The following is a 21,540-nucleotide window of genomic DNA, read 5'->3' as shown; positions in this document are numbered from 1 at the left end:
AATGTGTATCCCCCTCTATAAATAGACCCTTCTTTCATTCTTTATACCTTAGTGTTAGATCACAAGAAATTATTATTATAAATTTTGCTTCTCAGTTCAAGAATCCAAGTTCTCATTCTACAATCATTAAATCACAAAAAACCCATCAACCCACACTTCCAAAACTTATTAATTCAGAGTGGAAAGTGAAAAATTCCATTAATCTGCAATGGAAGGACAGCATTTTGAAGAGAAAGAAAGATGTGTTTTCTGTGTATATGCAGTGGAGAAGAGAAGATATTAGTAAGACAACAAGCACCAGGATTATGTCCATACTTTGATGGGAAAGTAGAATCAATAGATGTTGAAGTTCAATGGAGATTTTGTTGTTTACCACTCTGTTTTAAAACTAAGAGGAGGTTCTTATGTACCAATTGTTCTAGACGTTTAGAAGTGTTCTGAAGATTTTGTAAACTAAAGCGGCCGTTGATTTAGATGTTGGGCCGACCGAGCGAAGCGAGGGAGGACCTTTATATGACCATTTTTTTTGTCAGATCTAAGTGATCAATTACCCACAAAAAGATTGAGGATGGTCCTCGCTGAAAAACCAAGAATACCCATCTTGTAGCTGGTTTTTTTTTATCAAAATGAACTAAAGGTCGCAGGTTCGAATCTCGGGTACCTCAAAGTTTTAATTTTTTTTTCGTTTATCTTCTTCTCCTTCAGTTTTTTTCCTCCAAGTTCATATCGACACTGCTTCATCTTCTCACAGTCCACCATCACCATCTCCACCAGCATCAATCTCCACCACCATCACCATCCACAATTAGTATTGATTGAGGAACATAGTGAACTAATTTGTTCAATTTCAGTGTGTTCCGTCGATTATTCCCTCCTTTCTCCATTCTCGATCTTTCTCCTCTCCATCGAACTCTTCTTCCTTCGAGAATTTATCATCTTCATCAAGTAACAGTACTGATTCCAGGCAAACCAACACAAAATTTAAACCTAAATTTCGTTATTACGATCTCAGTCAAACTTAACCCTAAATTTCTGCTGAAGTTTTGGAAAATTGGGAATGTTTGGGACGAAGAACTTGAGAAGTGAATGAAGGGAGTTTTCGCAACGAAGCAGTGAATGAAAATTTGAAAGAGAAATTGATAGATCTGATATGGTATAGCAGGATTTACTCTACTTTTTTCGAAATTTCAATTCCTCCAACAAATTGATCAATCAACAACATGTGTCAATAATTAGTTGCTTGCTTAATTTTAGTTGGTTCACTGTTAGTTATATCGTTCAATTGTGATTTTGTATTTGGACTTATGCTGACTGTGATATTGTTATTCAACTGTGATTCATAATTGTTTTTATGTTCACTGTGATACTAGTATTTCAGTCTTTAACTATAGCTGTGATTTGTTTCGGCCTACTTGCAGAGTTATGATTCTTCTAGAGCATGTGGTGTAAGGAGATGGAAGAAAAAACAACTTAAAGTCAATAGTCAAAAGCCATTCAACCTTAGAACTGAGGTATAAATCAATATAATGATCTTTAATTGTTAACCAGTAGGGACTAATTTTTTTATTTTGATGCCCAGTCTTTATTTCAAAGGAATACAGGTTACTAATGGGTAATTGTTCTTTCAGCAAAGAGGGAAACATAAAGAAGAGGTATTCGTAAAGAAAGTACAAGAAATGTTTACAGAAGAGGAGAAGCAACGTATACCCGTTGCGCAAGGCCTTCCATGGACAACAAACGAACCAGAGGTATGCCAAAGCGAGTTTGTAGGCTTCTTAATGATCTTAATACAATGATATAGAAGTAGATTTTGTATGGAAAATCGTTCACTACATAGTATCTTTAGTTGCACAGTTAGGTATGGTTCGAATGTTGGAGATGGAAATAAAAAATTCTCAATAATAAATGGGAAAATTGAAATTCTCAATAGCATAGTACCTCATTTATCCGATTGTTATTGGTATTTGTCTCAGAAGATGGATATATAAAACTCACTCTAGTAAGTGGACTTACTATGTTCAATTAGAGATGGACATCTAAAGTTCGCATTAGTAAACGGGTATTTCGCTGAGCGCTTACTGTAGTCTGGAACTTCCATTATGCAATTATTATTGTTATTTGGTTTAGGAGATGGATATATTAGTAAATGGGTTACATATTAAGTGAGTTCTCAGGCTTTTAAATGAACTCAACTACAATGATATAAAACTAGATTTTGTATGGAAAATTGTGCACTACATAGTATCTTTAGTTTGCTTAGTTGGGTAAAGTATGAATATGTTAGAGATGGGAATGGAAATTTTGCAATAGTAAATGGGAAATTTCGCAATAGCCTAGGACCTCATTTATTAGATTGTTATTGTTATTTTTCAATAAGATAGCCAGAATTGGATGAGTTAGTCGGCCTACAGAAGATTGGATGTTCATATGCTCAGAGGTCAGAGCAGTAGGTTCACTTAGTTAACTTATCCCAGGTCTATGATTCTAGAATCTAGATTACTGATCATGAGGAAAGTAATCGCAATGTTTTCCTTATCATACTGCGGAGTTAGTTGGGTCATTTATGGATAGGGTACATTTGCTTTCGTCATCGGTCTCAAGTCTTTTTTCAATAATTCTCATGGGATTGTTTCTTTTATGTGATTGCAACATTGCATTTTTGTACTTATATCACATTATTTTCATTTCTTATTTCAGCAAAATAGACCTCTAAATGCTCAAAATGTTGCTGATGCTTAGCAAAAGACTACAACAGGATTTAGAAGAAAAAAATAGAGCAACCGGCGAGGTTGAAGGAGGTAAGAGCCTTTCATTGTCTATAGTTTTCCATTCTCTACTCAGCAGTGTATCTGTATATAAGGGTGTTTGCTTTCTGCCATCTATTTTATTCTCCATAAAAATCAAGATAAGGACATGATATGAGGTTGCTATTGTAGATTTTGTGTCACTGTTAGCTCTCTTATTGCAGAAATTTGAGCAGTGCAATCAATTTAATCCTTGAAAAAATACATGCAAAACAATCCAAGCTAGGAACTGTGGTAAGCCATTTTTAGGTAGTATGACAAATGAAGAGATTCCAAAACCCAGATGGGTATGTATGACATAGAACACTTAGGAATTTCCTTGTGTTTTCTTAAGTTGAAGCAATGGAAAAAAACTTGACAAATTGCGAGATGGAGTCACTTTGGTGACCAGTAGACAGAAACGCCATTGAAGAACTTTATTTGGAGAAAATTAGTCATTGGAGAAAGCCTAAAAAGATATTTGGGACACTATTACTGAGAACTCACCGTACGATTTAAAAGAATTCAAGGTAATACTTAGCCTTCAGTCGTATGTCTTTACTCAGGTATTCACTCAGTTTGAAAGTGGTTTAGTGATTGATTTAATCTTCTTACAGGAGGAACTTGGAATTGAATACGACGAAGATGTTGGTGTAAGCTTGCAGTCGTGAGTGAGTTAATGCCTCAAAATAAGAAGCGAGGAAGAGGTCAGTAAAACTTGGAATTGAAATGATGAAGATGTTGGTGTAAGCTTCCAGTTGTTAGGTGAGTTAATGACTTGATCAAAGTAAGTAGGCTGTCAGTAACTTTTGTTCAATGCTGCATTACGGATATAACTAATCTGTTGCGCAGTTAACGAGGGTTTGTTAGCTTTGTCTTGTTGTAAATATTTAATGGCATCAAGTGGTTTTGATTTTCATCCTCTTGAAAATCAAGTTTCAGGTGGATCAAGTTTTTCTTTCAAATTATGAGTGATCATCATCATACAGCAGAACATTAAATATCTCAGAACTGCTTAGATTTACGACACAAACTTAAATCTATCATGTTGGAAAACATAATAGATACAGAAATATTTATATGATAGTATTTTATCGATTTGTACATGGAGTGGATGTTGAGCACCCATCTGTAAAGAAAAGGAAGTGAATAATTTGCTGGTGTAGCTACAAGACAATTTTTATAATTTTACTCTTACAAGCTTTCCAACCTCAAATATACTGAAAAGATAACATATCAAATCCTTACCGCACTGACGTCTCTCTAGTCTCTGCAATCATATCAAATCATTACCACACTGACTCCAGCTTTATGATGATAATATATGCTGTATCTGTATGTAAACAGGAAGGTGAAGCCAACTGTAAATGTAGGGTGCAAACAATAGGGAGCTTTTGCTTTTGTTACAAAAATCAGAGTTCACTTTTTCGATTTACCTCATACAAGGCACTTAAGTAATTCACTCTGAGCATCATTTGGACTAGCAGGGGACAGATACTAGGCACCATAAACAACCCATCAGGTGTTGTTTATGGTGGCTCCAGACCCATCTGATCTCTACCATTGTTCTGGAGTTACAGGGGACAAAACCAAGACTTAATTTTGCTGGGAGGTTGAACTACAGTTGCCAGTGCTATCCTCTGACTCTAAAGTGGCTTTAACCTATCCTAGAAGACATTAGGAGACTGTAATTTATTGGTGTGCATTACCTATGGGGTAACATCATCAAGTTGTTGCTTCAATTTAAGAGTTTTAATATTTATTTGAGTTTTCTTGTGAATTTTTTGAGAACGTTGTTTGATCTTTGAGAACCTAATTTTTTTTGGAGTACAGTGAAGGAGTAATCACGTAAAGGTGTCGTTTCGTCAAATTCTTCAAATTCTTCGGTCGGCCCTCCCACCGTGGCAACGGTTGTACTAGTTTATTATGTACTTGCTATGATTAAGGGAGAAATTCTGATTTTGATTTTTTTTCCTTCAGTTTTTTCATCTTCTTGAAGAAATTGAAGAGTTTTTAGTTTAGGTGTTTGAGTTGTTTTTGTAGCTTGATTTGAAGGAATTGAATGTTAATACAAGTGCCATTTCTGAACTAAAGAGTTTCCTCTAAATTTCAATATTTTTTCTTAGTTGAATGTTAATAAAATGGTTGGTGTGTAGGTGACTTAATTCTCTCTGGGTGAGGTTTGACTAGAACAGTAAGAAAAAAAAATAGTTGAGAGTGAAACAGAAGAAAATCTGGATGCAGTGGGAATCCAGGAGGCCATTTTTGTTTGAGCTTTACAGTGTTGATGAGAGGGGTGCACACTGTACACCGATTGTCCAACCCTATTGGTCCGATCCAACCACATTCTAAACCGATTTAAGAAGATTTTTGGATCAGATAGGATCGATGCGTAATGTCAAAAAGTGGATTCAATCGAATTTGATTTACGAAGTCGAACCAATTCAAATTAATACTTTAATTAACCTTGCATGATTTGACTAATATGTTCAGTCTATAATTAATACTTTAGCGTTTTATTGATCTTGTATTTTATAAATAAAAATTGAATGATTACCCGTGACACAATCTTCAAATTAGTGTTTACACAGAGAAAAACTTTAAATACTACTATGTGTTTACACAATTTTCTTGGTAATACTGTATTTAACACTTAATACATGGATATTTTAGATTTTTATATTATTTAATACTGTAAAGACCCATTCCCTCTTTATAAATAGCTGTACTGTAGATTGTCTTTGAAAAATGGAGTATCAGAGGTGATGTTTTCATCAGTCTTCCTAAACTGATCGTCAAATCCGATCCGAACCGATCTCAGCTGGATCATATGAAAGCCGATCAAACTATAAAATCGGATTGGGTAGGAGTATATAATGTTAGCTATTCGGGTGTGACCAAATAATTGGTACATAGATTAGAAACACCCCTAGTTTCGAAAGGTAAATGAGTTTTACGTGGAGATATAGGAATATGGAAACTCAATCCAACATGAGGTTCATTAACCTGGAAAACATTGGTGCTGCAAAGCATAAAATTCCGTTTTTGTTGAACTTCTTCTGTATTTTGAGGTTTTAACCAAACTAGAGGTGTGGCCGTGGTGAGCATTGCTACGGGTGGTGAATTGATTAACCACTAACTACGAAGATTGCATTATCTGTTATTGATGAAGCTTAAACATAAAACTAATTAGCGCTACTATCAAATTTTAAGCATGCTTAGAAAGATCCATTAAAAGTTTAAAACATTACTTCATGTTAACAAGTCACTGTTGTATTTGTAGAACATTACATCATAGACACTGTTTTTACATTCTTGACCGGACGACTACAACCCTTCACTAAACAGTTAGTACAATTTGTCTCATGTTCAGTTTGGAGCTTTTCATAATTTGGACAATCTTTTTTTTCCAAGAATTTGTACATTTTTTGACCAAATTTCCTTTACAATAATAGAATTGTCTTAATTTTTAAGATAAACAGTTAGTTATATTAGTTATAATCGGAAGTGCACACGTATAATTCTTGTTCGGTAATGGTAACTTTCATCATGTGCTTGTTAGGCAGGTTGTTTTCCTTCACTTCTCTAATCACTCCAAGAGTTCTTCCCCACAATGTGAGTTATTTTTTCGGATCAATAAATTTTTTGATGCAGTTTCGAACTCAGCTCACAGATACTATCCCTAAGGGCTTTACCACTGTACTACATATACTGTTTTTGCTAAACCTACGAACTACACCGCGTCTTACTGGAAGAAGAACTCCAAGTAGAAGCCAGAGGGTTCTAGTTTGCGGTATATATTCGGTGAAGTTATTAATCGGCATTTAAACATCTGGAACATCAACAATGTCTTTTTCACCATGGTCAGCATATTTTTGCTAACCCAGTCGGATGGTTAAAATATCAGTAAATATTGTCTGAGAGCCATTGTTAGCCCAAACAAGAAGTTTAGCATGTTTAACAGTGAAGTAAAATTTGACTGCAGCAACTTTATACTCAACCAAATATTTACAGAATGACTGCAGCAACTATTGCGATCCATCAGTACTCAAAAACGTAGAACTATTGTGAATTATACAATAAATCCTGCAGAGGTTTGATAAGAACAAGCAATTGGGATATACCGGAAATAACCGGGGATATTTTACTGTTCATGCCGGCATGATTTTTCAATATCTTCAATGCAAATCGGCATAAGCAGTAAACTATCCGTAAATTATTTCCGGTATACCCCACTTGCTTGTTGTTTGATAACCCGGGTTTGGAAAGAAAGTTGAAGAGTCGTAAGCTTCTATATTGAAAGAACAAAAACCGCGCATTGTGAGAAGAAGTAAAGTAATTGTTTCATGCTAGGCCTTAGTATTTGGGTGATAAGCCGTTGTCTATTTGGGTGAGTGACCTTGTGTTAGAAAAAACATCTCAAACATGGCATGGCATTTGAAACTGATATACCACACACCTCGTAGCGATAGAAACAACTCTGTCAACTGCTCAAGAAACTAATACGCCACACACCAAATAAACTAGAGAATACCATTTCTAATGGGAACCGATCGGCTAAGGAATGGATTATTAGTTGGCTACATGAATCTCCAAGAACAAGAACTTTATTTAGGGATGATCGGTCAACAAAAGAATGCTGGGAAGGCTGAAGGTATGGCGCTGCTGGAAGCTGTGATGTGGGCAAAATCATTAAAACTATAACACATAATTTTCGAGATGGATGCTCTTAATATTATAGCTGCAATAAATGGAGAACCCGAGATATATCCCTGGCAGAATCTGGCCATAGTAGAAGATTTCGAAAGCTTCTTATCCAGTTCAGTTAATTGGAAATGTCATTATATTAGATGTCATTGTAATAAACCGGCTGTTTCGCTGGCTAACATTACTAGAATCTTTAAAAGTTTCGAAAACTTGGAGCTTAACTCGAGCAGCGTTATTCATCAAAAACATTTAGCTGCTACATAGTCCATGGATTTAAAACTTGTTCAGTTCATGCTCTGGTAGACTGATTTTATATTCTAAATTTGTTTGTTGCAGAGTAAAAACCCATTTGTACACTAAGTACACTTCTTCCTCGTGAATTTGTCCCATATCTATTTTGGAGCTTTCCATAATTTGAAAAAGTAGTAACAAGCAATTCAGTTGAAAACCAGGTTTGCATGATGTGTATATCCACTTTTGAAGCACTACAAGGACTTGATTTTTGGATTCGGCTTTTGGTGCCTAACAACAAGAGACGCAAACCTCATGACTCATGAGGATTTTTTAACGTCTATCTCGTCATCTTTAATAGATGAATGGGACTGCAGATGGACCACTACAGAACCGCATAACCCGACGTTATTCAAGAAAAGGCTTTTTTGTACAAACTTGGAAAAAGATGGTTATGCCTTTTGTGTTGATAATTTATTGATCGTAGGGCACTGTTCTAGGCCACACTGTAGTGTACCCGGCAAAACTTAAACCTCTTGGGCATTAATTCTGTTGTCTTAGTATAGCTAAGACACATCAAGGGATTCTAAGTACACCGTACGTACACTATTAAAGCATGAAAAATGTGAAAAAGGTACGGACAGAAACTCTTGCAAGATCTTAGTATCATCTCGGAACAATCGAAGCAAAAGTAATAACTAAACGAAAATCAAAATAAACACACCATTAAAATTTATCAGAATTCTCATAGCCGAAAGAGAATCTAATATTCCTTGTAGGATCGAGCAAGAGAAAGGAGAGCACAAACAAAAGCAATAAAACGATTACATTGATAATCAGTTTGGTGTAATTAACTCATGGCTTAACAACCTACTTATAGTCTCATAAACTTAATGATCACTCAAATTACTTAGCTAATAAAATCAAACTCTAAATAAAGCACACTTCTAGAAACACAAAGAAACTCTAAAAATAGTAAAACTCTAAAACAAGCAACCGACACAATTTGCTCTTCTAGTTAACGCGAACTTCCAAATATCGCACAGTGTATCAACATCCTGTGTTGATCCAACTTGACTGCGTCAACTGCAACAGTTGATCCACTTGGACTGGATCAACATATGATGTTGATCCACGAACCAAATCCATATCTTGGTTTAACTTCCAACATCCTCCCTTAAACCAAGATATCATTCAACGATAATTCCGTAACCCTCTTCTTCCATTGATAAACGTTTGCACGTTCTTGTATTTTCTCATTTTCCATTCCTCTTCTTCCATTGATAAACGTTAACACGTTCTTGTCTTTTCTTATTCCAGAATTCCGTCATCATTATCAAACTCAATTCACAAACCGCAGCTCAAACTGTAACTCGGCTAACAAACCAATCTTCTTCATTTGCTTAACAACAATCATCAAACACTCACTTCGTACTGCTATCATACCATAGCAACAATCACAAACTTATTTCACATTCTTCTTCATCGCAGCGGAACACAAACCTTTTAGCAAGCTAGAAACAACTCATTGTGCTCTATACAACTTGCTAATCAAACACAAAAACAAACTCATCATCGAGCATTGTAGCTCATCCACTCAACTCTTGTTTACCTACTTTACAGACAGGATTTCCACACTCTTCAAATTCCACACCGGAATTTCTTCACTTCTCTAGCCAAATCCCCACTGGGATTGCTTCGCACAACTCTTAGTCAAATCCCCACTGGTATTGCTTCACACAACTCTTAGCCAAATCCCCACACTGCTTCACTTATCACGATCACAACCTTGTGACGTCTCTTTTCTTCAATCTCTCATCACCACCTGGTGATTACTTCTCTTTCTTAACAACCTTGTTGTATTTCTTCTTCTCTTCTTGTTCCAGTCACGCTTGTTAGAGTCGAAACTTTCACACTTCTTTGTCTTACAATCTTGTCACGTTTCTGCCACAAACATCACCTTTTTACAAAGTCTGCCACACTTTGTAGGATTTCCAAATTTCTGCCACAAACTCTTCAACCACACTTCACTTCTTCCAACATGTTTGAGCTTAAACTCCAACATGCTATCTTCCTCCCTTAAGCTCAAACATCACCATCCAACATTCCTTGTCATTCTAAGTCCTTGAATTCGATCACCTTAATCAAACTGTACCAATCCTTCTTGACTGCAATACCAACTTTGATCTTCTGTTGCGTCTATTTCGAATCCATGACTTAACCCTTTGAATCAACCACACACCCTAAGCTTCTCCACCTTCCAAAAACCTTCGATGCTCTGCCACAACAACCGTTGTTCTTTATGAACCTTTCACAAACCTTTCGTAACCCCTTTGAAACTGTCAAAACACTTATATACTGTCACAAACCTTTTGTCACGCCTACTGTTACACTTGTTTATGCTAGGCTTCTGTAACAATTATTTAGTAACACTTCTGTTGATAACTGTGATGTCATTCTATCACACTTGCCAGATGTTCCAGTTACTATCACACATCTATCATAAACTATGAAGTATTCCCCATTACTATTGAAACACGTTCTCCACCTTTTTTTTTGTCCTTAATACCCTCATCGACATCAGGATTAGTTTCCAACTGATATCTAGGTCACAAGAAATCCAAAACTTCGAACTGTTTTCTCGACTCAAGAACAATTAGTGTCCGTTTCCCCTTGCTGTAGGATTCGAAACAGCTCGTCAACACCAATCACCACCACGTACCATACCATGTTCCTCCTTGACTTGAGCAACACCGATCCCCCTTTTCCTTCACATCACCAGCACCTGGTTCTGTCCAATCTCTAACAACTGATCATTTTTCTTCCCATCATCATGGATCCTTCTTACTGCTTCACAGCAACAATCACCATCGGCATCAATAAAACGCCCTAAACTTGATTTTCAAACAGCATCAGGCTCTGCTCTTTTTCGTTCTTTCTCAGACTCTCGCCAGAATAAAACCACCAATCAACATCAGCAGCAACAAATTCCTTCCTCTGATCTCGATACCTCAGACATCTTCTTCTCGGTTCAAAATTCTGTCCAATATCTTCAAATAACAACAACTCTTTCTCAACCGCAATAGTGACTGCCATCTTTCTACCCCATTGCAGATTTATCTTCCTTCTCAGCCTTCTCAGATTTGAAATCTGAAAATAACCCAACGTATAGCCTCCATAGCTCCAGTGTCTTCAGCTTCTAACTTGAGTCATGATCCTTTTCCTTTTTAGGGTTCCAACTTGGACCAAACTCTATGGACTCGACCTTAAATCCAATCCATCTGGGCTGCAGGTTCTTCTCATTAGATCCTGGAGTGACTTGCGAACCTTGACAGATAACAGCTTCATCGTCTAACAACGACCAAACCTTGGCCTTGTGAACCAACAAGTCACGAACATGGCTCGACAGAAATCTTGGATGTAAGTTTAGGGATGCGGCAACAACACCCTATGCAACTACGTCTTCTTCTCAGCAAAACTAAACACAACTTTATCACCAGAATATTGTGCAACCAACTTCTCTTTTTCTTAAACCAGAAAACCTAAACACACCAACGCAGCAACATGATACTATGGTCTTAGCCTTCTTCTCTGCTCCGAAACATTCATGTTTCATCAGCTTGATTCGAACCACCAGATTTACTTAGCAACAACACCTTCCTTAACCTCCCCTTTTCTTCCCGGAAACTTTTATTATCATCACAACTTTGCGCAGCAACTTCTCTTTGAATGAAAACAATTCTCTTTCACCAAAACCTTATGAATCTTCACGAACTCTATCTCCTCTCCTCTCCTCCCTCTTCCTCTCACCTTGCTCTGATACCAAATGTAGGATCGAGCAAGAGAGAGGAGAGCACAAACGAAAGCAATAAAACGATTACATTGATAATCAGTTTGGTGTACATTAACTCATGGCTTAACAGCCTACTTATAGTCTCACAAACTTGATGATCACTCAAAGTACTTACCTAATAAAATCAAACTCAAAATAAAGCACACTTCTAAAAACACAAAGAAACTTGAAACATAGTAAAACTCTAAAACAAGCAACTGACACAACTTGCTCTTCTAGTTAACGCGAACTTCCAAATATCGCACAGTGTGTCAACAACGTGTGTTGATCCACTTGGACTGGATCAACATCATATGTTAATCCACGAACCAAATCCATATCTTGGTTTAACTTCCAACACTCCTTGTGCTTGTAGAAGTAAAAGGTCCTTTTCTGAAATATCATAAACTCATCCGTGTCTAGTCAAGCAAATGATACTATTTCAACCCCATCTTCTCCATAATGTAATTCATGATCACCCTCGCTGTAAATTACAGATAACGCTATGAGATTGTAATGATGAAAGTCAAATGCTCCCTCCGTCCTAGTTTAGATGCCAAAATTGGGGATTTTTTTTGTCCTAGAATATTTGCTATACTTCATATTTTCCCACCTTTTATCCTGATTTGCCCCTAACTTGGAATCATGCCATAACATGGAGAATTGTGTGTTTCAATTTTCAAGACACTTTTAAATACTTTTCTCTATATATTTTCTCTAATTTGAATTTTTCCAACTAAACAACAAAAACCTAGACATCTAAAAACTGGGAACATTAAATACTAACCTAGGGTAATTGCGGAAAAAAAGCTATTCTCTTTGTGTTTCTTAATCTTTGTGCAAAATACTATTTTGGCATCTAAACTAGGACGGAAGGAGTAAGAAACAAATATGAAATATTGGTTCTAGGAAACAAATGTAGATGGTGGATTTTCGACAAAGCTAAATTCGTAAACTCATAATTATACGAAGCTCTGATTCAGCAATCAGACGTGAGTATCGAGACACGAGTCTCTCATCGAATTCTCAATGGAGAGTACTTTCTCTCAGAGTATATGTAGATATGTAGTCTCACGACTGGACAACGACATATCTCATGAATACTGAATACTTTCAGTGATTATTTCTATATAGCATCACGAGATGGACGGCTCCTAGACAGCTTGCTCTCCTAGTATAGAGCGATGACGTCTTCAGGAACAAACAACAAGTTTACCCTGACTATATAAAGGATATGACTTACCGGCAAGCTCGTATCAGGATAATTAATGCTCCTAGAAAGCTTGCTCTGCTAGTATAGAGCCACAGAGTTAATTATTCCTAATTTCAATCATTCCTATTCCATGGTCGAATCCACGACTGGTCCCATGGAATGACAATAACAATTGTTCTGATTCTATGATCGAATCCATGACTTGATCTCATAGAATAGCAATAACTATATTATCTCATTACTCCGATTTCATGATCGAATCCACAACTGGTCTCATAAATGGTAATAGATAAACCTTAATTACTCCGATTCTACGGTCGAATCTACGATCCCATGGAATGGTAATGCTCACTTTATTATTCTGAATTCGTAGTCGAATCCTCAGCTGATCCTATGAATTAATAATAAACATCATATTATTCAGTTTTGTGAATTAATTTCCACTGAATTCCACAATTAGTAATAAATAATCAACAACCGGGCGTCTGAGCTACCTCTAAGTAAGCCCCGATTCAAATGGTGAAGGTGTATTCAACGATGATACACTAACAGTCATCGCACGAACGAGTATTTCAAAAATACAACGGAACGATGAACCTATGCAAAATAGAGAAGAAAATAATAAATAATTAAAAATATTGACCAGGGTACTGGGAGCACAGGCACACGACCGACCGACCGTGTCGTGGTCAATCCCACACCAGTTTTTATATTTTTAATGCATTTTTATTATTTTCCATGATTTGATGAAAATCTTCTCATTTTATCAAATCTCCTTCGTCTCGAGGAAACTCCTCGGTTTCATGGTACTTTCATAAATCCATAAAAAATAATATAAAATTAAGGAAAGGAGTGTGGGGCGTGACCATTGGCCAACCGGCCATGCCTTGGTCCCAACCGGCCCACACCCACGGTTCCTTATTATTTTATTATTATTATTTCTCTAATTTCATGAAAAAACTCCTTGATTTCATGGTATTTTTGCACAAATCATCAAATAATAATAAAATAAAATAAAATATGAAAACTTGTGGGACCGGGCCTTGGCCGGCCGGCCGTGCCCTAGCCGGTCCCACACGCCTCTTTGTTTTATTATTTTGTTATTAGTTTTCCTTGAATTCATCAAATTCCTTGATTTCATGGTATTTCTCTCAAATTAGAAAAAATTCCCTCAAATCATCAAAAAATACCTAAAAAATATTAAAAAATTATGAAAACTCGTGGGACCGGGTCCAAGCCGGCCGGCCATGCCTCCACGGTCCCACACGCCCTTGTTTTTATTATTTTAATATTTTTTGCTTCCCTGAACTCATGAAAACTCCTTCAGTTCATGGAAACTCCCTAAATTCATCAAATTTCTCAAAATTCATGAATTTTTCATAAAATCATTATAAAATTAGGGAAACTTGTGGGACTGGGCCCTGGACGGCCGACCATGCCTTCCACGGTCCCACACGCCCTTGTTTTATTATTTTAATACTTTTTGCTTCCTTGAACTCATGAAAACTCCTTCAATTCATGGAAACTCCCAAAATTCATCAAATTTCTCAAAATTCATAAATTTTTCATAAAATCATCAAAATATTATAAAATTAAGGAAAAGGCACCACGGGACCGTGGTCACGACCGGATGACCATGCCTTGACCACGATGGTCCCACGCCTCCTCATTCCTTATTTTATAATTATTTTTCATCTTCTCATGGTGTTTTCCTCAGTTTCGTCGAAACCCTAATTTTGGGCATATTTTCTCGAATGGATGCTCAATTGCACGCTAGAAAATGTCAAAATTCTCAGGATTGAGACGCGGACGCCTTGGGGAAACGAGCGCGTTATCTTGACCGACCAAGATTGGCTCTTTGGCCCACGGAAGCCGGTCCCATCAGTTTTCACAGTTTTGACCTAATTTGCACAATTGCTCGTATTAGGTCCAAAACTCTTCCAAACACTTTGTACTTTCATGAAATGATCGTCAGGCGGTCACGGGACAACCCAGGGCCAGTTTCATGACTCCATGGTCGGTCCCTCGCCTCGTCATAATTAATTAGGTTTTCTCACCTAAGGCTCAGACGAGCATTTTCGAATAAATGATTAAACCAGCATTTAATCATTCTTTCACCAACAAATCGTCAACTCTTCAGGAGTTCTTCGTATTTGCTCACGTGAGCATATGGACACTACATGGTTGATCCACAGTCCCATGTAGTCGTTCCCTCCTTCATCCCATGGTTAAACTTCTGACGAATCATGAATTGATCATCAATTAATCAAATTAGGGTTTCTGAATCCAAGGATCATCATTCAAGATTCCAACCTTAATAATTTTACGACGACCTCATGGTCATTAATTTTATTAATTATGATCGGTTCAATGACGAGTATTCAAATTAATATTTTTGGTACGCTGCCAATAATCCATCAGATGAGCAACACATGCTCAGACGATCAAATATTCAACAATTCATCACATGAGCAACACTTGCTCAGATGATAAATATTTGCTCAAACCAAGGAATATTGGTTCAACAATCAATATTCAACGATCCATCGAATGAGCAATACTTGCTCACTTAATCGTAAGAACTATACCTCTATCTCATGACATGTTCAATTCATAAGTTTCAGAACATCATGTTCAACTCAGCAACTACATGGACTCATCGTCCCATCAAACCAAAAAGTCATCAATTGACTAGCATACCACGAGACGTCAATCGTGTCACTTTTGGGGATATCACTTAGGGTTTTGGTCTGGCGGTCTACGACACGTGTGTTCAAATACACGATGGAATGTAAGAAAGTCGTGCAATCAGTTGAAGGAATTCACGAGGTAGTGGGTGGAAAATCGACCAAGTCTCCACACGTTGAGCAACTGGTTTCAAACACGATCTCCACTTCCCCACTCCTTGATTCCATCAACTGTCACACTTCATGGAATCATGGTGTCTACAATTCCAGCAATATAAATAAGTCTCTGAATCATGATTGAATCATCATCAGTATCATCAATCTCACGTCTCATTGGCAACACGAGATCATCAACTCATCAATTGAGCAATTTCAATCACTCAGAGCTTATCGTATTCAGAATTCACACACCCACAATCTTTGATTATCATTGATTCCACACATTTCTCAGCTTCCCTCCTACAGATCAACCCATCTTCTCTTGTGACCGAATTTACTCTGGAACGGTCATTGTCTTGATTTAGGCCGGAGTACTACAGATCGATCTCTCGAATCTAAAGCACCCCCTTTGCAGCGGTGCATCTGTGTGAGGTTTAACATTTTGCTCGGTTCGAGGAGTCTTCTTCGTACGGTCGTCTCCTCAATTCCTTAAAAACCAGCAAATCGTTTTTCCCCATTTAAAGATTGGCGACCACAGTGGGAGATCATTCTCTCGGTTGCAATATCACAATTTCACAAGATGGTTGATCTCAGGTCAGGATCAGTTACGAATCCTAACACATACCGTGCTAGCAGTAGCAACAACAACAATCGGAATATCCCGGAGACAATTCCGACCTCCAACACTGATGGTGGTGACGCTACTCCTCCTCACGCCGAAGGTCATCCACTTTCCGGAGGAAACCCTGAAGAAGTCAGAGGATATCCACCGCCTACTATTGCTGATCTTATCAAAGCGCAAGAGACTCTTGCAAAGAACCAGACTGACATGGCTGCTACACATAAGGAGCTGTATAATTATCTCAAAACTCTTACTGACAAGATGTCAGAGAAGACTCAAGAGAAGGGAAAGGAGAAGGAGAAATCCTCAGACAACGGTCCTGAAGTAATTCCAGTCCATACAGTAGAAGACGACGAAGTCCACAAAACTGCTGCAGACAACTCATCAGCGAAGGGATCATCGAATTTCATCACTCGCGAGGATCTGGAGCACCTTTTGGAGAACCATGGAAAAGGCAAGACATCGCATGACCATCGTCATCAACCTCCTTATCCTGCCGCTACGCAGAGGATTCCACTCCCCAAAGGTTATGTTTCTCCAACTTTCACCTTGTATGATGGAACTGGCAATGCTCGGGAACATGTCTCTCGTTTTCTCGAAGCCTTGGGAGAACATGAACATAATCATGTCGTCCGTCTCAAGGAATTCTCAAAATCTCTGAAAGGCAGGGCATACACCTGGTATAACAACATCACACCAGGGACCATCAACAATTGGGGAGAAATGGTGAACGAATTTTACAGGAAATAATTCTTCGTGTCAGAACAAGTCACCCTCTCCGACCTTGGAAGAATGTTTCAGAGGGTCAGTGAAAATCCCAATGATTATGTGAAAAGGTTCAGAGTCCAAGCCCTGGATTGTCATGAACCAAACGTCACGGAGCAACAACTGGTGGAATGTGCATCAATGGCATGCTCCCGGTCTACAGGGCCTTGCTAGAAAACCTTCGATTCCAGACTTTCTCGGAACTTCACGAAGCTGCGAAGAGGTCGGAAACCAGTGCACCCGCTCTTTTGGAAAGAGAAAATTCTACAAAGACTGAAGATTCAAAGGACACTCGAGGAAGCAGGCGTCTGATCAACAAGCAGTATAACCTGCAACTTCAACAAATGCTGTCGCAGAAGGGAGTAAGCGAAAAGCAGAACCACAACACAAGCAGACTTCCTCCACCCCTTCAAAGATACACAAGAAGGAGAATTCGAAAATCCCTCCTCAACATACGGAAGATCCATAAGCACCTGATTTTCCCTGTTCAATGGAAGAAGTTAATGAACTACTCGATGCCTGGATTCAAGACGGCGCAATCAAATTTCCTTATGTCAAGAAGGAACCAACTGAAGAGGTCATGGAAAATCCTCGGTATTGTCGCTTCCATAGATACGTCAGCCATCCTACGAGTGATTGCAAAATTTTGAAGCGCATATTCAAAGAAAAGGTCGAATCAGGAGAGCTCAACCTGGGGACTGAAGGGGTGCACAAAAAACCCCTCCCAGTCAGAACTTTTACCATCTCCGAACCTCCTGTCAAGGAAACGGTCCAATCTATGATTGAACATGTCTGCGAGCTGTTGTATCTTTCGAAAGCTCAAAGGAAAGACATGTTTGCTGCACTGAACCACATCATGTCCGGAAGACGTCCGCTGATCCAAGAGACTACCACCGGACCTTTAATCACCGACACAGAAATGTATGACTGGGGACTGGTCACCACAGTGCACATTAAAGGAAATGAGTTCAAAAGGGCGTTCATCGATGTTGATACCGCCGTCAACATCATCCCTTTGAAGACTCTCAGAGATGATGGTATTACTCGACGGGAAGCCACCCACGAACCCATAGCAATCAGGGACCACGAAGGAATCTCCAGAAATGCATACGGCTTCATCACTCTCAAAATTACGGAAAGATCGATCTGCACTGAGGCCAAGTTTTTCATAATCCGGGAAGACCCTGGATACGACATGGTCCTTGGGAGAACTTGGATTCATGCTGAAAGGACAACGATGCCTTCAACACATCCTGTCATTGACAATGATTCCGAGTCGGAAGACGAAGCAGAGGACGCACCACCGTTTGAGCATCTGGAAGAAGTAAAAACTCTGATGGGACTTACGCAGGAACTTGGAGATAATCCGCACACCTTTGTCAGAAGGTTTCGAGCTCAGGCAAGTCTTATTCCTCCTCTTGCTCCAATATTACCAATGTTAAAAAACGCTACTATGGTCCAGGGACTTCTCCCCATGAATAATTTAGCAATCATCAAAAGCTACGAGTGGGTGACTTCACCTCAGCAGTATTACACTCAATGGTTGGGTTCAGAACTTCTTCAAATCGGTCACTCCATCGAGAGTTTTATTGCTGAAGACTTGGCTAAGAATGATCAAAACTATGCTGGATACTCCCTTCCGCGCGAGTGTCCATACTGGCCATAATCGAGGAATTCCATCAAACAGGGAATTCCGAATCAGCGGAAGATATTCAAGGCACGATCGACCAAGCCTAACAAGTTTCACGAAGGGGACCTGGTTCTCAAAGCAGTTCAGCGCGGTCTTCACTCTACAAGGAACTCCAATTGGGAAGGACCATTCATGGTCACTGAATCCGTGGCCGGAGGATACTACAAATTGACCAACACAGATGACAGAACCCTACCAGTAATTCACGAAAATTGGCTCAAGGCATTTATCTGAAATTATCGGACATTTAAGGTATTGGGCGTTTGAAGCACTCATGGTGTTGGCATTTAACATTTTCTTTCATTTGTATTTCAATTCCTCCAAAACATTTGCAATACTTGCAATCAGTATTTGAATTCAACAATTTATCAAAATTCAGTTCATATTCGTAAAAGAAAATCTCTATCAAATCTACAAGAAAATCCTCAACCATCAGTCAATCCAAAACCATATAAATATCAAAAACCCAAGTATAAACCTCACATCTCTCATAAATTCAGAAGTTCAAGATATCAGCAAGAAAAGGCTTTCGCTCATCAGCATCCTTCAAGATTTGCAAAGCCGCCCTCTCCTTGTTCAACTCCTCGGTCAACTTGGCAATCTTTTCCTCCCTCTCCTTCACAACATCGTTCGGAAAGGGTATGTTCTTCTCACATGAATCCTTGATAACGTTTATTTGCTTACGAAGCCATTTCACGTTGAGGCCAAGTCTTTCTGAATTCTCCAAGTTAAACTCCCAATCAAAGAGTATATCTGGAGTCACGGTATTCCTGGGTCTCGTATGCACATCACTCACGACACGCAAGACAACGCCTACTTGCATGATTAAAGCGTAAGCACGCCCAGGGTTCCTGTCAACGATCATATGGCCAAACTTCTTCCATATCGTCTCATACAAGCGTGCATGTCCAATGGGAACGCTGAATCCACCGACCAGTTCATGATACGGGAGTGAAGTGTTAAAGGTAGGATCGAAAGCGACCCCTGCATTTGGATATTCATACACTATTATACGGTTCTCGGTCACTGGAGTGGCTCCCACGACTAAAGCAACAGTTCCTTCGGTATTCTCCGCTGCTGTCTCGGTTTCTTCTATCACTGAGGCAGCAACCATCTGGGTTTCCATAAAAGCAGTAGTGACCTTATCATGGCCTTGAAATACATGTATGGTTGTCTCTTCATCAATAACTCCGGAATAGTTAGGGTTATCATCGTTGGCTCCAGCATCCTCAACTTCGGTATTTAGCACCTAATACGAAGATTACATGAGGTTAGAGTCACGAATCCAAAGGGGATTATGAAACACAGTATACCAGCAAGGAAACATCATCAAGGTTCATCATACTACATTCAAGGCACGATCAAATAACATGAAAGTCATGAAAACACATTTTACGATGAGTCCGTCTGAAGAAACTGAACTCTGCCCTGTACTAGGAGACGAAATGGGAGCAATCTACAAGGAATCCGAGAACGTGTCATATTCCATTCTCTTCGTATGGATGTCCTCTATGACATGTCAAAATTTCATGACAATCCAATGAACGAGCGGGTAGATGTGGCCAAAATATCAAGTGATGCGCAATCTGAAAAAGTTCTGGAAGTCTCCTGGAAGTTTACTATTTCTCCTTTTTCAAGCTCTGAACGTGCCCAAAACTTAAAAATCTTCTTTGACAAAGCTAGGAAATTTTCCGGGCTTGAATTTTCACATGCAGATCATCAAAATCCGACTTCGGACGAAGTCTACAGCGTTTTTACTAAAAGCTGGGTTCTGAATTTTCTGACGACGAAGTTCGACTAAGTTTTCATATATTCACATGGGTTCTCATTCATTCATTCACAAGTCAGCACTTTTATACTTCTATGAAGAATATACAGGATATATACTTACTTGAGGAGTCTCCAAAGTGTCCAAGGGGTTGGAATTGTCCACATCAATGACAAGAGGAACATCACTTCCATCCGGTTCCGAATCTTGGGAATTACCTCCATTCCCCTTCCCAGAGGATGATTGAGTTCCAGAATTCTCCATCTCCATGACGACATCCTCCTGTACACGTCCTTTACAATCAATATTTTCATTCATGAAGCACTACATTTGAACATGTGAAGAAATACTTACAGTTTCCTCGTCACTCAAATCAACAATTGCTTGTTCAGTAGCAGAAAATTGAAGACCTTCAAGACTTGATGGAGTAAAATTCTGCAACAAAATTAACAACGTTGGATTCATGATTCTAATGCTAATAGCAATGAAAGTCACAGTGAGAAATATTGGGAACTCACCGAAGCACCAACTGGGGACTTTATGGTATTAGGTAACAGCTTATAACCTTTATGCCTGCCTTCTCCGCCATGAATAACCTCCTCAGTCTCTGAGAAATCTACACCGATTCGAGGTCGTATATTACGACCGTCTTGTGGTGAAATCCAGTAATATAATCAGAATACAGTTCTTATAATTTCGTGAAGATTATATGAATAAACATACCTGAAAGCATTCTGGAGACGACTTTCGTTGATCACCAGAAAGATACTTCAATCTTGGTCGACTGGAAATCATCTCAGCCGAAGGAAGATCCTTGAATAGAGGTCTGGGAAATCTTACAAAGCCACGCAAACACCCAAGTTGCTGGTCCCAGAATTCTACATAACCTGGGGTTACATAAGTGAATCTATCATAACCAGGAAACCAGTAGCTACTCCCTTCCACGTGAGTATGATCCAAATGAGTCCTGAGTCGCTCAACTGATGGCTTCCTTCTCTGTATGGTTGGAACACACTAATCCATACCCATTTGTCGAGCTGCTCTATCAATATTGTACTCCTCCACAGAAAGCTCTCCAAACGT

General features: G+C 38.7%; 1 long non-coding RNA gene across 6 annotated transcripts; it reads left to right on the top strand.

Annotated features, from left to right (window-relative positions):
- The first annotated feature begins 662 nt into the window (after nt 1-662).
- On the top strand, nt 663-4,878 carry LOC113299375. 6 transcript variants are annotated; one of them, XR_003334849.1, is made up of 6 exons: nt 663-1,153; nt 1,419-1,511; nt 1,629-1,748; nt 2,698-3,038; nt 3,139-3,313; nt 3,401-3,734. It is a non-coding gene; the product is annotated as an uncharacterized LOC113299375 (long non-coding RNA). The 6 variants fall into 6 exon arrangements; XR_003334846.1 differs by adding an exon at nt 4,617-4,878 and having other exon boundaries at nt 664-1,153; nt 2,698-3,313; nt 3,401-3,548; XR_003334848.1 differs by adding an exon at nt 4,131-4,607 and having other exon boundaries at nt 664-1,153; nt 2,698-3,313; nt 3,401-3,548.
- The last annotated feature ends 16,662 nt before the right edge of the window (nt 4,879-21,540 follow it).

The sequence above is a fragment of the Papaver somniferum genome, chromosome 7 (assembly GCF_003573695.1).
Source record: "Papaver somniferum cultivar HN1 chromosome 7, ASM357369v1, whole genome shotgun sequence".
Taxonomy (NCBI): domain Eukaryota; kingdom Viridiplantae; phylum Streptophyta; class Magnoliopsida; order Ranunculales; family Papaveraceae; genus Papaver; species Papaver somniferum.
The sequence above is the reverse complement of the archived record's forward strand: the minus strand, read 5'-3'. Positions and strand labels throughout refer to the sequence as shown.